Source organism: Schistocerca nitens, chromosome 8, assembly GCF_023898315.1.
Source record: "Schistocerca nitens isolate TAMUIC-IGC-003100 chromosome 8, iqSchNite1.1, whole genome shotgun sequence".
Classification (NCBI taxonomy): Eukaryota; Metazoa; Arthropoda; class Insecta; order Orthoptera; family Acrididae; genus Schistocerca; species Schistocerca nitens.
Window position 1 is genome coordinate 413,762,122 of NC_064621.1, and position 20,006 is coordinate 413,782,127.

Here is a 20,006-nt window from a genome sequence, read left to right on the forward strand (position 1 = left end):
GGCGTGTACAGGTACAGCTTCCCATGCAGCTTCAACACGATACCACAGTACATCACGGGTAGTGACTGGCGTATTGTGACAAGCCAGTTGCTGGCCACCATTGACCAGACGTTTTCAATTGGTGAGATATCTGGAGTATGTGCTGATCAGGGCAGCAGTAGAACATTTTCTGTATCCAGAAAGTCCCGCACATGGCCTACAACATGCGGTCGTGCATTATCCTGCTGAAATGTAGTGTTTTGCAGAGATCGAATGAAGGGCAGAGCCACGGGTCGTAACACAACTGAAATGTAACGTCCACTGTTCAAAGTGTCGTCAATGCGAACAAGAGGTGATCGAGACGTGTAACCAATGGCACCCTATACCATCACGCCGGGTGATACACAAGTATGGCGATGACGAACACACGCTTCCAATGTGCATTCACCGCGATGTCGCCAAAGACGGATGCGACCATCATTATGGTGTAAACAGAACCTGGATTCATCCGAAAAAATGACGTTTTGCCATTCGTGCACCCAGGTTCGTCGTTGAGTACACCATCGCAGGCGCTCCTGTCTGTGATGCAGCGTCAAGGGTAACCACAGTCATGGTCTCCGAGCTGATAGTCCATGCTGCTGCAAACATCGTCGAACTGTTCGTGCAGATGGTTGTTGTCTTGCAAACGTCCCCATCTGTTGACTCGAGACGTGGCTGCACGATCCGTTACAGGAATGCGGATAAGATGCCTGTCATCTCGACTGCTAGTGATACGAGGCCGTTGGGATCCAGCATGGCGTTCCGTATTACCCTCCTGAACCCACCGATTCCATATTCTGCCAGCAGTCATTGGATCTCGACCAACGCGAGCAGCAATGTCGCGATACAATAAACCGCAATCGCGATAGGCTACAATCCGACCTTTATCAAAGTTGGAAACGTGATGGTACGCATTTCTCCTCCTTAAACGAGGCATCACAACAACGTTTCACCAGGCAACGCCAGTCAACTGCTGTTTGTGTATGAGAAATCGGTTGGAAACTTCCCTCATGTCAGCACGTTGTAGGTGTCGGCACCGGCTCCAACTTTATGTGAAGGCTCTGAAAAGCTATTCATTTGCATATCACAGCATCTTCTTCATGTCGGTTAAATATCACGTTTTAAGCATGTCATCTTCGTGGTGTAGCAATTTTAGTGGCCAGTAGTGTAAATAGTAATTTATTCGGATCATTCCAGTCTTCTCATTTCTCGAGTGTCTACAAGCTCTTGTATTTTCTACCCTTATTCTGGAAGTGTGAATGCCCGTAATCTGCAAAGATTTATTCGCGGGTATCTTCCTATATGCCGTTACAGTTTCCCGGCTCCCGGTGGATGTTACGATTTCCGTCATGACCTGTTTGTTCTTCAGCCAATCGCTTCAATTAATGAGTCTAGCACCTTGTGGGGATCAGTCTTACCCCTTCTTTACCTGCCTCAGCCTTAGGGAGGGGTTTAATTCCTCAAGCTAGCTTTAGGCCAGCGCTGGTCCATTAGGATTCCTTTCATCTTATGATAGTTTCATATTGCTCTAGAGAGTAACTTATTGTGGTATCGTTTATTAAGTTGATTTTACACAGACAATGTGATCTCAAAGTAATGGTTTTAAGAATAATGTGTAGCCCCTTTTATATGCTGAATTGTTCAGGGTAAAACAGAGTTGTGTTAGAAGCCAGCTTACATAAATTTAACATATATTTAAATTTATTGTGCTATTTCAATGATTTAATGTATATGCCCCTTATAATGGGTGCTAGATTTATCCTGTCTTATTTAGTGTTTGAGTTAGCCCACTGAAATATTACTCTCAAATTAAACTAACTGATCCGGTTTCCATTAACACGAGAATTTGCTTAGTTCTCCATGTTCTACGACTTATCTCGTCGAAACGTGTTTCATTGCTATAATGGAAAATGGCTCTGAGCACTATGGGGCTTAACTTCTAAGGTCATCAGTCCCCTAGAACTTAGAACTACTTAAACCTAACTAACCTAAGGACATCACACACATCCATGCCCGAAGCAGAATTCGAACCTGAGACCGTAGCGGTCGCGCGGTTCCAAACTGTAGCGCCTAGAACCGCTCGGCCACCCCGTCCGGCACTATAATGTATACACGTCAAATCTGAACCAAGTTGTTCTCCAGTTTAACTGTTTATTCCCTAATTTTCGTGGAATTTAAAATTTCTAAATTTGCAAGCCAGAATCTGTTTAGTGTAAATTGTTCTCAGTAAAGCTGTGACCTACCTAATCAATTGCAACGCGTAATTGTTGGTGTTTTAACTGATTGTGTTGCAATAAGTGCAAACTTAAAGTGAAGCTTGTGGGTGATTCATATTCCCTGGTTCCGCATCCTCAGTAATGTTAGAATTAAATTTTTTTGTTAAAGTTTGTGTTAAGATTTTTTAGTGAGTTACTGAGAGAAAAGAAAAGGAGGTGCTACAACTGATATATTTAATCGCCTCGACTTTATATTCACAAATAAGTTCAGTATACAAATTAATCCCCAAATCCATGAGAAAAACAATCAGTATTTGTACCGGTATCTTTAATGTTTTTGCCTTATTTTACTTTCTTACTAATGTTGTCCCATTACATGTCTATATTAAGGTTTCAAAATAGCATTTGCAGCGCACATATAAGATTCATGGAGCTGCAAACCACGGAACTCCTATACAATTTACGGAATACGGTACTTTCTCCTAGTGTTTTAATACCGTTAATTAGTTAAGTATTGGTCCCGAAATATATCATCTTTTTACAAGAGACAACCTTTTATGAATTGTGAATGTTAGTTCTCAAACAGCTGTGTTCACCTTTTCTTTCGTATGGTGTTTGAAGCCCAACCGCTCTGTTCCGGTGCTGCTTCTGTAGCGGATGGTTGATGACTGAGGATTATCTTAATTTAGTCACTCGAGAGTGTTTATCAGGGGCCACCTAAGATCCTTTAAGTTTAACTCAGTAAGATAACTTCACACTTCAATGTGAGAATAAAATTTAAAACGTTTCAGAAGTTCTAAAATCCAGATTGATTACTTATCTCTTTATTATTTAGTATTATTTATCTCTTTATTATTTATTGATCTCTGCACTTTGGAACACTGTCTAGGCTGTGGCAACGTTGGGCCTCCTTCTGTGATGTGGCACGTGAAATACCGGATGCTATCTAGTTTGTCATGTATCTGTCGTTCCCTCCCATGATTTGGTGCCGTACCTGGTGGTGTACATCGTCATTCCTGATGAACATAGGTGCTCACAATATCCGCCAGAGGAATTTTTTTTTTTTTGTACATTTGAAATCTGATTTAAGTGGTGAGCTTCCATATAGGATAGTGGGTACAACAGTCACCGCCGGCCGAAGTGGCCGTGCGGTTAAAGGCGCTGCAGTCTGGAACCGCAAGACCGCTACGGTCGCAGGTTCGAATCCTGCCTCGGGCATGGATATTTGTGATGTCCTTAGGTTAGTTAGGTTTAACTAGTTCTAAGTTCTAGGGGACTAATGACCTCAGCAGTTGAGTCCCATAGTGCTCAGAGCCATTTTTGAACAACAGTCGCTTTATAGACGTTAGTAAATACGTCTACTTCTCGATAAATGGTATCAGTGATTGCGCCATACCTACAGATTTTTGAGGCTTCTCATGCATATGAAATTTGAGTGCAAGGTTCGGGTCAATGGTTACACCAAAGTATTTGATTGTCCTCCTCCATTCCAACTGATAGCCATTTATGTATGGACGTTTGATTATCGTAGGCATTTATTTATTAGGTAGATGAAAATGTGTGGCGTAGCCTTTAATTTTACACGATGAGTTGGCATTTCCTTTTATTTTTTGTGATATGTTACAATACAGCATCACTGGTGTATTGCGGTAACTGTGTTGGTGAGGCGGTAAATTTATCCACAGGGCAGTGACTGCGTCACTGCAATTCACTTCGGAGGTGTGGCGGTGGGACTTGTAGTTCCGTACCACCCTCTGACGGTGACAGTACTACATCAGTCAGGCAGAAAATTTTAGCCTAACGTGGGCAGGTAGGGTGGGAAAGTATTGGACGTAGAATGGGAGCTAGTCCCGCCAAAGGATGCGTCCCCGGAGGGCGTGCCAGGCCTATCGTTAGCCATGGTCGGAATCCGATTCCTTTAGGATGGTTAGGGGAACCGGATGTCGATGCCAGCGGCGTGGAAGTGTGGTCCCAACGTGGCGTAACCCATGGACAGTGTCCCACAAGGCATCCACTTTCTCATAGAGCCGCTGCGCGTTGTTGCGTATGGTCGTCTTTAGGGGAGAGTGACAATTCCCGTGAGTGGCGAGGCGTGCATGCTCCACCTGAGCACCTTGTTCTGCAGGTGCTGCAACGTCCGCATCCTGGTGACACTAATCGTGGCCCATGCAGCAGATCCATACTTGAGGGCAGGCAGGATAACTGTTCGGTAAATGCGGAGCTTGGTATGCAGGCTAAGTTCCCTAATGCGGAAGAGTGGATACAAAGCCCTGGTTAGCTATTGCCCCTTGTTGGCGACGTACTCTGCATGACAGTGGAGGAGCAACTTGTGGTCCATCTGGACCCCGAGATAGGTGGTTGTCGGGGACCAGGGCACCTGCACGCCTGCAATCGAAATATTGCGGCGGAGGTCTGGGCGCCGTTTCGTGAAGTAGACTGCTGTAGTTTTGGCAGCATTGAGAGCCATTTTGTTTGTCCGGCACCAGGTGATTGTGGCGTCCACCTGTCGCTGGAGGCGGGCGACGACGGCGCTAGTAATGCGGCCAGTGGTGTATAGTGCTGTGTCGTCAGCATATTGTGCAAGGTGGCACTCGGGAATGACCGGCATATCATTTACATAGATATTAAAAAGGATGGGAGATAGCACCGATCCTTGCGGAGTGCCTGCCGACAATTGGCGAATGGCAGAACGCATTCCTCGTTGAGCCACTAGGAAAGTCCTACCACGGAGGAAGTCATCCACGATCTTGACATAAATATCCGGTATAGGGGTCTGTGTCAGCATCTTGTGTACGAGGTTGTCTTGCCAGATCTTGTCGTTGGCGTTTTGCAAGTCCAGAAAAACGGCAGCTGTCGACTTGGCGGTGTTGAAGCCTTTGCAGATGTGTTCAGTGATCCGTAGGACCTGAAGTTCGGCAGAGAGGTGCGAAGTGAATCAAAACTGTTCAGGACGGATCGTCCCAGCTGCCGCAAGAGATTGGGAAAGTCGGTGAAGGATGACAGATTCAAGGACCTTCACCATAGTATTTAGGAGACTGTTGGGCATGTTGTTGGTGGGGACCGTAGGGTCCTTGAACCTCTTGGGGATCGCAATCAGCTTGGCTTGTTTCCACTGAGGGGGGGAAGGCCAGACGTGAGACAACAGTTTAAAATCTTCGTGAACAAGATGTGTGGTGTGCGGGGAAGGTGGCAAAGATGTTCATTTAAAATTCCGTCCAATGCAGGGGCCGACCGGCCACGTTTCCGCCGAAGGATGCGCTGAATTTCTGCCATGAACGTAAGAAGGGGAGCAGACTGGGGTGGGTGGTTGCGGAAAGCAGCAACAGCTGTCAGGACTTCGTGTTCTTCCTGTAGTTCGTTCGGAGAAAGGTCGTGGACAAGAGGGCGGTTTTGGGCCTCGAATGCATCTGCCAGCGTTTCCACAATTTGGAGGGTATCATGCGACAAGCCCACTGCCGTGCGAATAGGATGGGCAGTCGCTGGCATAGAACGCCGAAGGGTGCGAATGACAGCACAGTCAGATTTTTGGTGGAGTAAGAAAGCGGACATCCTGTTCTCCCATTGTTCGGACCTCCAGTCGGCGAGCCGGTGGCAGAATTCGCGCTGGAGGCGTCTCATTTGGCGTTTGTCCTGAGGGTTACGAAACTGCTTCCACAGCCGATGGTAGAGGTTCTTTTGCACTTTCAGCTCTCGTAACAGAGGGCAAGTCGTCCAGGGGTGTTAAATTCCGAGGTGCAGTGAAGGTGGAGAGTTTCACTGCTTTCTGTATTTTGGCGCTAAGGTAATCCACAGCACGGTCTATATTGGCCAGTGTTGTCAAATCGAGGTCGTGTCGAGTGGTGTTATTAAGTACCCTGGCAAAATCGTCCCAATTGGTGAGGGTCGCAGTGGAGGGAACATCAAATGAAAGGGCAGCATTCGTGAGGTGCCAGAGTACTGGCTCAAGGTCAGAGGCCATTTCGTGGAGAACTTCCAGTGAAAACTAAGCGGTGATGTTTTTGAAGATGGCCACATCCAGAACGTCTGGCTGGCAGTAAGTATGGACTGGGATACAGGTAGGTTCGTGGGGTCCATAGACCAATAGTGCTAAAGTATCGTCCAGGTCAGGGAGGAGCCTGCCTTTGGGGTTAGAGACGCGAGAATGTCAAGCTGGGTGCTTGGCAGCGAGATCCGCCCCAGTGCTGAGCCTGTCGAAGGATGACAATGTGCGGAAGTCTGCTTCCAGCAGTGGCTTGTTTGGGCTCAAATACGCTGCTGCAAAGGTAATGGCACCAATGCGTGTGAAGATGGTAACTGCTGTGGCCTCTGTGTGTTCCATTGGCTGGAGAGTCTCTTGGGTACGGACAAGAGCTTTGTTGAGGAACACAGCTGTGCCTCCATGACGGCAGTCGTGGCGGTCAGAGCTGTAACACACCATGTTGCGAAGGCGGAAATCGTCAGCCGGTTTGAGGGGTGTTTCTGTGACCAGTAAAACATCCACACAATGGTCATGGAGGAAGGTGTTCAATTCCGTCTTCATCCGTTTTATGCCATTGGCATTAAAAATGCAGGTGACAAGATCCCGAGGGGGCTGGTGGTGGTGTGGAGGTCCATTCGCCATTACAACAATATTTGACGAAACCCTTCCACTAGGGCGATGACCTTGGATAGCCAGTCCTCCGACCGACGGATTTTTTGTGCAATGTCACGAATAACAGCCCGGATGTGGGGATTCGTGAAAAAGGAAATGACCTGGAGGATTTCGCACATGTCCTCCCGAAAGGACGCATTAGTCTCCACCACTGGGGGAGGGTCCCGGGTGGTCTGCTTGCCCCTACGCCGGGCAGGTTCAGGTGTAGTAGCAGGCAGAGTGGGGGTAGGGGCAGAGGGCTGAGATGGAGCCACAGATGAACTGGAGGGAACTGCAGCTGGCTCCTGTAGTTGGTGAGCAGTGGGAGCTGTCGTGGAAGACGGACAATGAGGAGAAGACCAGGCTGCAGCAGAAAGGATGTCGTGGGAGTCTGGGCAGGAAGGGGCACAGGAGCCACCGAACCATCTGGTGCCTGAGTGGCTGGTACCAGAGTGGCTCCTGAGGATAGTGCACCGGCCTGACCCCGCAAAACTGGATAGTTGGTCATGTCCCGTTGCAGTGGGGAAGGTCGATTTGTTCTTGGTTTCTTTTTGGGAAGACGAGAAGACTTCAGTGCCTTCTGGTAAACAGGGCACCCTTTCCAGGATGCCATATGGTGGGGATCGTGAGTCGTTCCCAAACACCTGGCACAGGTAGGTTTCTCCAAAGCAGGGAGTGCGCAGTTCTCCACTAAATGTGGGCCAGCACACTTAACACACCGCAACGGCAGGGAGTAGTAATTCCCAGTATGTCGTAAACGTTGGCATTTGCGACAGTTGGCTGGCCTGTTGCGGCCCTCATAAGATTCAATCCAGACTTTCGTGTATAGAAGATACCGGATTTGGTAAATCCGCTCTATGTCCTCCCTCCAGGAAAGGGAGACGACGTGGGTAGGGCGGGGGATCAATGCCCTGGTCTCAGGATCCCTCTTGCTATACTGGTGGACCAAAGGATCTTCAAAATCGAGTCGAAGCATTTCCTCCTAGACCTCCTCTGCCGTAGTCTCTGGTGGCTAGTCCTTGATGACGATTTTGGTTAGCGATTACCCGATGTCGTGGGTAAAGTAAGGTATTGCCTTTGATTTTACGATATCGAGAATGGTAAGATAGTCGTCCCTACTGTCAAGCAGGTATTTCACATGATCGTTTTGGTAAACAGCTTTCAATTGGCCGACAATGAGCCGCTGGAGCTCAGTGTTTAGTTTCGTATAATTAGTGGCATTATATACCACAATGGGGGGTATCTTCTCTTTCTTCAGAGGGCTTGACGGGATCTCTTGAGAAGGAGGGTCGGGAGCATGAGCCATTTCCTCATCCACAGGACCATCCAGTGCGGCGTACCCCGGCAGGGGGGGTGTCGGAACACGATCCGCTGTCACCACAGCCCGCGTGGGCGGAGGAGCGTCTGGAGCGACGGCCAGAGGACTTTCCGACTGGGTCAGGGTGTCCAGAAGACTCGCCACGGTGGCGGGACGGCGTAGAGAGAGGAGCAGGTACAGACGGGTGGTGGTCAGACAGAGCCGATGTGTTCGCCGCCTCACTACGAGAAAGATCAATTACTAGGCGGTCAGGTGAATCGTCGGACGACGACGGCGACACCGATGAACGGACCCTGACACAGGACGGTGGACAGTTTTCATGATGATCGGTTTCAGTGCTAGACAGGTTTCGTTCTTTGTAGTTTTTTTCGTTTGACGCGTATTTCGTGAGATATTTGGCCCGGTCACGATCAATGGCCCACCCTGTATAATGGTTGACCAGCTTCAGGTCAGAAACTTAGTAAATTAGGGATCGCTTGGTAGGACATATTCTGAGGCATCATGAGATCACCAATTTAGTATTGGAGGGCAGCGTGGAGGGTAAAAATCGTAGAGGGAGACCAAGAGATGAATACACTAAACAGATTCAGAAGGATGTAGGTTGCAGTAGGTACTGGGAGATGAAGAAGCTTGCACTGGATAGAGTAGCATGGAGAACTGCATCAAACCAGTCTCTGGACCATAACAACAACAACAACAACAAGGTATAATTTTTAACTGCTTTCTTTCTAGTAGTTGAAAAGAATACTTCCTGCTTAATAGCTGTGACAATCACTTATACCGGAAGTTCCTTGTTGTCAAGCACACACATGTAATATAAGTTTCCATCAGAGTGGTACATTAATGTTGCTAAAGGTAATATTTATTTTCCGCATGAATTTAAGAAAACAGCTCAATATGCGTTTTCCATCCTTAAACAAGTAGCAGAAAAAATGCATAGCACACCGGGAAAGGTGGATAGTTTGTTGTCATTAAAGAATGGCGTATAACAAGACGAAAGCACCTATTCACTACAAAGAAAGTGAAAATGTGACAAACATCGTCACTGGCATGGCTCTCATCTTGAGACAAAAATGTAAGCTACTTTTTCTTGTTTCCTTTACTTGTACAACTGGACTTCTTTGATAGGCGACTAACACCATAAAGCAATGTGAGAAGCGATTAAGGTGAACGAGAAAGGTTTATGTAATCGATCTTGCTTTTTCTCTCTGATGCCAAGATTACATTTTCTATTAGCACGCTCTGTAACTCAATTATTTTCCAAATTATACGATCCTCATTTCGAACACGCTTTCACAGAAACCCAGCATAATTAAAGTCGAGCTATACAACGAAAATAAACAGGGAAGACTGAATTACATTGAGTGTGAGCAGAACGTACCTTGCATTAGTCATTTTAATTTCGTGTTAAAACCTGCCACCTCAAAGCGGCGGCCCAGCGATACCAGAAAAACTGTGCAACTCTCATAAGTTTTTATTTTTCAGCGTTCTGATTCGTTTCCGCATTCGCACAGTAAAGCAACCGCCAGTTCAGCGTGGAAAATGGTTTTTGCACGGTGCACGGTTCGTGTAGCCTCGGCTGGCGTGATAGTAAGTTAGGTAGATGCCTTCTGCGCCACGTCCGACTGATTCACTTACAAAACTTTTTTTAAATTGCGTTTTTACTCTCTGAGCAGGGCTGTAACCAGCTAAATTGATGAGATCAGTTTGTTCAGTTAAAGAGGAATGTCTAATAATTATGCCACTGGCATATCAAGTACGTCCACCAATGGTCTCAATTAATTTAAATGAAATTAATATTTCCCGTTGAATTAATTATTCAGTTGACTTTCTAGTTCAGTCATTCTTAATACTTATGAATGGCTAGGGCTGGTGACGATCCTGTTTTATTATCATAGTTTTGTCTCTCTAATGGTGGTTTAACCTCGCAAAAGTACGGATGTTTACATAGCTTGCAGCTGTTGTGATTCTTCAGTCCTAAGGCTGCTTTGATACAACTCTCCAAGGCGGTCTGTCTCGTGGAATCCTCTTCATTGCGCATAATTACTGCAAACTATGTTCACTTTATTCCGATTACTGTAGTCTCCTTGTATTATTTTTACTCCTACAAATCCCTTTTGTACCATATTGGCGATTCCTAGAAGCCTCAGGTATTGTCCTGTCACCTGAGCCTTCCTTTTAGTCGTGCCCTAAATGTATTTTCTGCTGTATTAGATTTAGTACCTCTTTATTAGTTATTTGATCTACCGTGCTAGTCTTCGGCATTCTTCCGTAGCAACATATTGCCAATGATTCTATATTGTTCTTGTGTGAAATGTTTAAATGTTTAGCATTCATATTTCATTTCCGTACAGGACTACACTAAACACATACATGTTTGTATAAAAAATTTCCTAACATTTATATTTGATGTCAAGTATTTCTCTATTCTGTAAATGATTTCCTTGCAGTTGCCAGTCTGTATCTTATATCCTCTCCACTTTGGTCATTATCAGTTTTTTTAGGGTCTCGTTCGCTAATCGAATTCCCACAGCATCTAATGATATGATTCGACTACGCGCTGTTACCATTATTTCATTTTTCTTGATATATATTTGAGAACCACTTTTCGGACATTATCCTCTGATATGATCTTCCTAATCTTCTATATTGTCTCTGACAGAATTATGATGTGATGGGAAACCTCTCGGTCTTTCAGTTCTACTCTCTGAACATTAAATCCCTTTCCAAAGAGCTCCTCGGTTTCACTTCCAGCTTGCCCTGTGTCCAGACTGAATAACATCGGTGACAGGCAGCAGTTCTGTCTGAGTCCTATTCCAAGTAATCAGTCCATTTCATGTTCTTCGTTTCTTATAACTATAATCTACTTTCTGTAAAGATAGTAATTAAACTTCCACTCTCTCCTATCTTCAGAATTTCAAAGAGAGTTCTCCATTAAACACTGTCAAAACGTACTTCTAAATCTTCAAATGCTATACGCGTAAACCATTCAACACCATGGCCAAACCCATCTTCCTTTACGGTAATGAAACTTAGACATTCCGTAAAGATGACAAATGGAGAGTAATGAGCGTCGAGATATGCATGAGAGAAACAGTTGACCACCCACAGTGAGGCAGGAAAAGATCTGATGGCATATTTAACGATGTCAAAGCAAACTCATCTCTCAAAAATTACAGAATTACAACATGTCGTGTAAAGACCATGTCCTACCGATGAAGGCCCTCCGGATCCCCCGCAAACTTCTAAAATACCAACTCTGCGATGTAGGACGACCGGTAAGAAGGGAGATTGAGATCGTTACAGTACACTAGACTTAATACCCGTTAGTAAGAAGAAGAAGCTATACGCGTAAGTTAGCATTTCTTCACACTATTTTTCGAGACAAGTCATAGCGTAAGTATTGCTTTGCGTGCTCCTTCCTTCCTGCGGTATCCAAACTGATCTCACTCGAGGTCGACTTCTATCAGTCTTCCCATTCCTCTGTAAATAATTGTTGTTGATATCCGGCAACCATGATTTACACGGTCCTGTCACATTAATGTGATCACCGCCTATGTTCGACGCCAAGGTGCAATAACGACTCTCAGACAGCAGGATGCAGCAATAGTAGTGAGGGAATATAAAGCGTGTGGGGGGGGGGGGGGGATGCGGAAAACAGTGCACTCATTATTGTTATATGGAAACGGAGCGATTTACTTGACTTCCAAAACTTCATAATGATTGACTTTCTCACCAAGGATGGAAGCTTTGCCGAAACTTTTAAGTTTATAAACTGTTCGCGTACCACCCCGCTTAAAGTATACCGCGCGTGGCAAATTGGGGACATATAAAATTAGCTCCGAGAAACTGTGGTGCACCGCGGGCCATAGATGACACGGGCGAACGATGGCTGCGGAGATGTGTGCAGGCAAACAGACGTGCAGCTATTGGGAAAATGACCTCCCAGAAGGACCAACTGGCTACCAACAGTGTTTCCTCAACGACCGTTCAGCGAACGTTGCTGTGTATGGGTCTCTGAAGTAGACGCCTGCATCGTGCACCCTTGCTGACTGTTGTTCATTGGCGACGAAGTCTAAAATCTACTACGGCAGCTGGGAGTCCACTGAACGGCCTTTTCAGATGGATCACGTTTTAAGCTTCATCAGACAGATGGCCGTTGGCGTGTACGGCTGTTTTATTTTTGTTTTTTTTTAAGTGCATAAACACAACTGAGTTCATAAGTGCCCGTGTACGGCGTGAATCGATTGAAAACAAATACCCTGCATACCTTATGGTATGGGGAATGTTCTCATGGCCTTCTCTTGGTGATCTCGTCACTATGGGAGGCACAGTGGATAAACACAAGTTTCCATCTACCCTTGGAGACTATGTCCGTCCCTACATGCAGTATTTCCTCGGTAGGGTGGCATCTAACACCAGGACAATGCAACATGTCTCACAGCGTTTAGCATACGTGCGAGGTTCGAAGGACAGCAGGATGAGTTTATCGTACTTCCCTGGCTACAGAAGTCTCCGGATTTAAATCCAGTCGAGAATCTGTGTATCACCTCGATCAGACTGTACCCCAACTCAGAAACCTAAAGCAGCTGTTGTTCATCGGCGACGAAATCTGGAATATCTGGAGACGGCATGGTTCCCCATCCCTGTCGGCATATTCCAGAACCTCATTTGCTCCCTTCCTGCACGTCTCGCAGCTATTCGCACTGCAGTAGTGATTAGTCAGGCTTTTGACAGGTGGTCACATTAATGTGATTGGACAGTGTATTAAAGTCATGGTTCAGTTAATATTCAAACCTCTATTACAGGTGCAATCTGGATACTGTATGACTTGTATGCAATCTTCCGCTCCCATTACTAAGCGCGTATTGTGTCCTCCGGAACGGCAGCTGGGCAGACTTATTCATCTGGTCGATACAGATTGACCGTCTTGGTGCGTGTGAGTGTTACGACGGCGGATACGGCAGCAACTGGGGAAGTAAAGCAGGCGGGTCGTAAAACACTGGTGGCCGCACGAAAGGCGGCTGTGAGGGCACGATATGGTATCTGGGCGCGGGCGGGCTTCCGCGTGGGCGAGCGTGCGTCGTGTGTGCGTGCGTGCGTGCGTGCAGGCGCCGTGCAGAGGCGAGGTCACGGCGCTCAGCACGCGAACACATGTGGGCGGCAGGTGGCGGCCTCCCAGCAACACCTGCTGGCCAGCCGCGCGTGTCTGTGTGCCTCTGCGCCTTCAGAGGCCGCTGTCCGACGAAGGGAAAGTAGGACCTCTTTCACAAGCATGCGGTTTCATTCGGATCGGTTCGTTCTCAGTTCGTTTTCGGTCGCCGCCTACAAGTGTGAAACGGTTCTTCGGTTTCTTTTCGGTACCTAACAGAAACAGTAGAACACAAAATACACCCTCGACACAAACAGGTTTCATCACATTTCTGTAAGGTGCGAACTCGTGTCCAGGGAACAGAAAGTAATCAAGGTGTTCATACACGCACGGTTCAGTTTCTGTTTTCACCCGATAGCGACTGGATCTCTTTAAAAAAATATCCGTTATTATTATTGTAAGTAGGCTGTTTATGTTTTTATATTGGTAACGCCCTCTGTATGAAAATCACTGGCTGTGCTGTGTGCAGTCGGTGGCTGGTTTGCATTGTTGGAATTTGCTATTGTAGTGTTGGGCAGTTGGATGTGAACAGCGCGTAGCGTTGCGCAGTTGGAGGTGAGCCGCCAGCAGTGGCGGATGTGGGGAGAGAAATGGCGGAGTTTGAGAGCGGGTGATCTGGACGTGTGTCCATCAGAGACAATAAATTTGTAAGACTGGATGCCATGAACTGCTATATATATTATGACTTTTGAACACCATTAAGATAAATACATTGTTTGTTCTCTATCAAAATCTTTCATTTGCTAACTATGCCTATCAGTAGTTAGTGCCTCCAGTAGTTAAAATCTTTCATTTAGCTGGCAGTAGTGGCGCTCGCTGTATTGCAGTAGTTCGAGTAACGAAGATTTTCGTGAGGTAAGTGATTCATGAAAGGTATAGATTATTGTTAGTCAGGGCCATTCTTTTGTAGGGATTTTTGAAAGTCAGATTGCGTTGCGCTTAAAATATTGTGTGTCAGCTTAGTGTTGATCAGAATAGGTAAAGAGCAAAATGTCTGAGTACGTTCAGTTCGGCTCAGCTGTTTGAAAATCAGATAATGTAAGAGGTTTATCAGCACAGTAATTCATTAATTTTTCTAAGGGGAGGTTACATCTCTTTAAAAAAATATCCGTTATTATTATTTTTTGAAAGCAGATTTGGAGATTTTCGCTTGACCGAAACGCTTGTTCGTGAATAAACACACCTTTAGGCGACTTTCGTTCTCTAAAGGAATTAGATTAGGAAATGATACAACAAAAGTAACTGATGAGTATTGTCATTTGGGGATCAAAATTACTGCCAACAGCAGCATTAGAGAGGATATAAAATGCTAATGGCAATAGTAAGGAAGTAAATAAAATTGAGCTTGCTAAACTGGCAATAATAAGGAAATAACTAAAATTGAGTGTACTAAAAATTGACCCCTACCGTCATGGCTCCTTCCTCTATTTTAAGGCTGATCTCAGCAACTACCGTAGGGATTTTGATACGGTTTTCGCAAACAGATACACTGATTCACAACTGTCTGTATAATTTATTACCAGTAAGAAATTTGTCAGTCCAACATGAGAGTACAGCGTGTTCTGAGGTTCTTTTTTCGGAACATAGTAAAATTATATTCTGCATTCCATATGGAAACTTGCTGTGCTTGCTACACTTACAACTTGTGAATTTATATCAACAATAGATCGTTGTGTCACAGGAAGAAACATTGCAGGAATCCTTGAAATTTTTACCCTGGAGTAGTTGTTATGTAGTCTACATTAAGACATGGAATGAACTTTTAGGCAAGTATGGGCATAACTTGTAGTGACATGATAGTGTCACCATTGCCTCGGTTGCTGGTCGCATTATTTTTCGTAATTGTTGTCAGATGTATGGTCACAATTCCATTTATATATTCTTCAACTGACGTTTTACGTTTTACAATGACGACGTAGTTCGTTGAAACCGGTAATGTAACCACTTTTATAAAGAAAAATTTTATGTACTGTGACTATGGCTTCTCAGTAATGAGCAGATTCATCAGAAACGACATGTGGTTCGGATTCCACTGTAGGTCCCCTTTTCTCTGCTGGATAACTGAAATAGGATGGAGACATCATCTCGCCAAATTGGAGTTCAATTTGAAGATTTGCATCAAGCCTCCGAGCTGCACGAAATTATTATTATCAGAATCCATACACTTTTTCATTTTTAACACACATTATAAATTAAAGATCTGCGCCGTGTTTTTCTGCCTGCATGCGAAGGCCAATCTCAGGAACAACTGTAGATATTTAGATACGGTTTTCACTAATAAATAGAATGATTCACAAATAAGGTATGTGTTCAAATTTTTTTTTACCGCCGGAACGGCAGGTCCTTACGACCCACCTTTTTCATGTTATTTGCTCTTGTTCTATGGTGATTGGTATTGCTAGAGAGAGTCGATGTAACACTGAATTCAATCATACAGCCAGCCGAAGTGGCCGAGCGGTTCTAGGCGCTACAGTCTGGAACCGCACGACCGCTACGGTGGCAGGTTCGAATCCTGCCTCGGGCATGGATGTGTGTGATGTCCTTAGGTTAGTTAGGTTTAAGTAGTTCTAAGTTCTAGGGGACTGATGACCTCAGATGTTAAGTCCCATAGTGCTCAGTGCCATTTGAACCATTTGAAAGCTGCAGTCACCATCCCCGAAGTGCTTTTCAACAGTGGGAAGCTAGAAGGTGCTTAAAACATCAATGTAGGCCTGTGCTGTGATAGTGTCACGCAAAACAACAAGGGGTACAAGCCTCCTCCATGAAAAACACGACCACGCCATAACACCACCGCCTCCGAATTTTAGTGTTCGCACTACACACTCTGGCAAATAACGTTCACCGGGAATTCACCATACCCACACCCCGTCATCGGATCGCCGCATTGTGCACCGTGATTCGTCACTCCACACAACGTTTTTCCACTATTCAGTCGTCCAATATTTACGCGCCTTACACCAAGCGAGGCGTCGTTTGGCATTTACCGTCTTGATGTGAGGCATATAGCAGCTGCTCGACCATGAAATCCAAGTTTTCTCACCTCGCGTCTAAGTGCCATAGTACTTGCAGTGGATCCTGATGCAGTTTGGAATTCCTATCTGATGGTCTGGACAGATGTCTGCCTATTACACATTACGACCCTACTCGGCGGTTTCCGTCAGTGAACAGATGAGGTGAGCCTATACGCTTTTTTGCTGTACATGTCCTTTCACGTTTCCACTTGACTATCACATCGGAAAAAGTGGACCTAGGGATGTTTACGAGTGTAGAAATCTCGCATACAGGCGTATGACACAAGTGACACCCCATCATCTGACCACATTCGAAGTCCGTGAATTCCGCGGAGAGCCCCATTCTGCTCTCTCACGATGTCTAATGACTACTGATGTTGCTGATATTGCGTACCTGGCAGCAGGTGGCAGCACAATGCACCTGATATGAGAAACGTATGTTTTTGGGGGTGTCCGGATACTTTTGATCACACAGTGTTGCTGAACGCTTGTGGTCACTTGAGGTGGAAGCGATGAGCGCTTGTTTTCCATCGGGCCACCACCGCTGTGGCAGGTGTGGCTGAATAGCGCGAGTTCTGAGAAGGACAGGACGTACATATGCGAAGGGAGCCAAGTGGCCCTGAGACACGGCAGTGGCCGTCACAGTAGGTAGCAACCCGAACCACTGGGAGTCGCTAGACACACACAAGTGGGAACGTAGCAGCATGATCTCGGCTATATTGTCTCTGTAGCCAGAAGAGAAATGCAAAACTTCTCTCGCAGAAGTTGCGTAGGAATGTGATATCAGCAGCTGTTCCCGGGTGAAGCGAGGCGCAGTCCACATTTCAATAGGGGGTTTCATGTTGTCTCCCGTTTCCGCTAAGATTGGTATATGCTTTTCGGCGAAAACGTTTCTCTGAAGCACTGCTGGTAACTGGACGCCGGATGGTCGAAAGGCTGTGGCGTTACGCGGGCGCTCTGGTCTGTGCGGTTTCCCGGGTGAGATAATTAGTAGGGTGTTGACTGGACGGCAGTCTGTGATGTACGGAGTCAACACAGCGGACATCTGTCGATGCACGAGGATTGGAGGAACAGTTCTTTCCCTTCTTGTGGAGGGAGGCTGTACAATAGTCCAAGTGATGTGCAATTAGCGCACGAGTGTTTTCCGTGTTCTCGATTGGCGGTTTTTAGTTTGTTAACGGAAACATGAAGATGAACATGAAGATGAACATCAACAAAAGCAAAACGAGGATAATGGAATGTAGTCAAATTAAATCGGGTGATGCTGAGGGAATTAAATTAGGTAATGAGACACTTAAAGTAGTAAAGGAGTTTTGCTATTTAGGGAGTAAAATAACTGATGATGGTCGAAGCAGAGACGATATAAAATGTAGACTGGCAATGGCAAGGAAATCGTTTCTGAAGAAGAGAAATTTGTTAACGTCGAGTATAGATTTAAGTGTCAGGAAGTCGTTTCTGAAAGTATTTGGGAGTGTAGCCATGTATGGAAGTGAAACATGGACGATAACTAGTTTGGACAAGAAGAGAATAGAAGCTTTCGAAATGTGGTGCTACAGAAGAATGCTGAAGATAAGGTGGGTAGATCACGTAACTAATGAGGAGGTATTGAATAGGATTGGGGAGAAGAGAAGTTTGTGGCACAACTTGACTAGAAGAAGGGATCGGTTGGTAGGACATGTTTTGAGACATCAAGGGATCACAAATTTAGCATTGGAGGGCAGCGTGGAGGGTAAAAATCGTAGAGGGAGACCAAGAGATCAATACACTAAGCAGATTCAGAAGGATGTAGGTTGCAGTAGGTACTGGGAGATGAAGAAGCTTGCACAGGATATAGTAGCATGGAGAGCTGCATCAAACCAGTCTCAGGACTGAAGACCACAACAACAACAACAACAACGGAAACTCCACACGGAGCTTTCCACGCTCTGGGAGATAGTGTGCGGAAGAGTACATTCTGTCGTGGCCCAGGAAGAGTGTCGATGACAGGATGTTCATTAGAACGGAAAGCGCGGACAAGATTTGGTCTCTCCGAGGAAGAGTGCGGACGAAATGTCCACTATCCGACCCGACTACGAGGTGCACTATGCATCGCATCTCGAATTTTCTACATGTATGGAGAGCATTGCGCAGCACCAGCAATAGGACTTTTGAGAGCAGATTTTCTTACCTTATTTTTCGCCCACGGAAATAGCAAATATTCTGATGTCACATGGAATTAAAAACTGAAGAGGGACTGAAGACATGTTGAAATGGACACAGTTTGCAGAAGTTAGGCAGAGATGAAGAGGACTGCGTACGATATACTACCATAGAGAGCTACATCAAACACGCCTGCGGACTAAAGCCAACAGAACCATAAAAATCAGATAACTGTTTCATGAAGAACCACGAATAAGGTCGCGGGCCGGCACGTACCTTATAATGTCCATGACCGTTTTAGTGCTATCAAAGGTTTTGTGAGTAAACTGGTTGGTTCAAATCATTAGGATCAAAACGAAAGAGAGATCCTGAATTCAAGACTCTGAGATAGGTAATTCCGATTTGTAATGCTAAAACCAATGTACACCAAACAGAGGCTACTGTCCGTCCATAGCAGCTGCTTAAGTATCGATAGGCTGGCTAGCTACTTGCATATGACATACCCATTGACAGAACTGAACTGTAAGTTCAGTAGCATTTGTCCCCATTATTTGCATACTCTCCACACTGTTCGAAGTGTGTGTTTCACGAGCAAGATGGCGGCTTATTATTGAAGAACCATCTTACTCACAGTCCAACAACACGTCCTTAGTCTCTACTAAGCGGAAGTAGGTCAGCAGGACAGACGAATCCTCCTGTCACAGGCCGGTGTTGATCTCAGCGGCACAACGTATGGGCGTGGCAGTGATCGCTGCATCCTGACCCCGTTTCACTTTCAGAGGACGCGGAACTAGCCTACGACGAGCGGAGGCAGCGAAATAGATGTTCAGGCACCTGTTGCTCATAATACACACGTTAGCTCTAGAGATACAGTGAGAGCCGCTGAAATAAGTCATCCCTGCGTTGTTTGCATTTTTGCGCTGATTCCAGCCTTGTCACGTATCTCTCCTCAGCAGATTAACTACCGAGACTTGCAGAAGACACAAGGAATTCTGTCACTCGGTTTCGATGCGGTATCAGGAAACTAGGCTCTTTCTTCAAAGAATTACCTCTTTCAATGATGGGGCATTTATAAATCACGTAAAAATGAATGTGAGAAATTGGTCTCTGGGTGAGGTAGGTTGAACATCAGAAGCAGTTGGGTCTGAAGGCTTGGTGCTGGGCTACTGGAGATTACGTGATTGAGCCTTACTTCACTGAAGAATCTTTAACGAGTACAAGCATGGTTTCTTACTGAATTGCTACCGACTAATCTAGAGAAAGCACCGCTTGCAATACGTATCAGGACGATGGGTCCGCGGCTTGTGGCTATGAAAACGCTCTCTTACCTTTCCTGGTCGCTGGATAGCATGTGAAGGTGCTATCAATTGGCCTGCACTTTTACCTGATTTGGCATCACTCGGGGCCGGTCTCAAAGATGAAGTCAGTGCACAGGTTCTGAAGCCCCGAGAGGATCTAAAACATCGCATGCTTGCAGCGTGTGCAAAGACGTCGAAGGAATCTCTACAGTCTGTCCAGAACCGTCGACTGCAATCGTGTACTG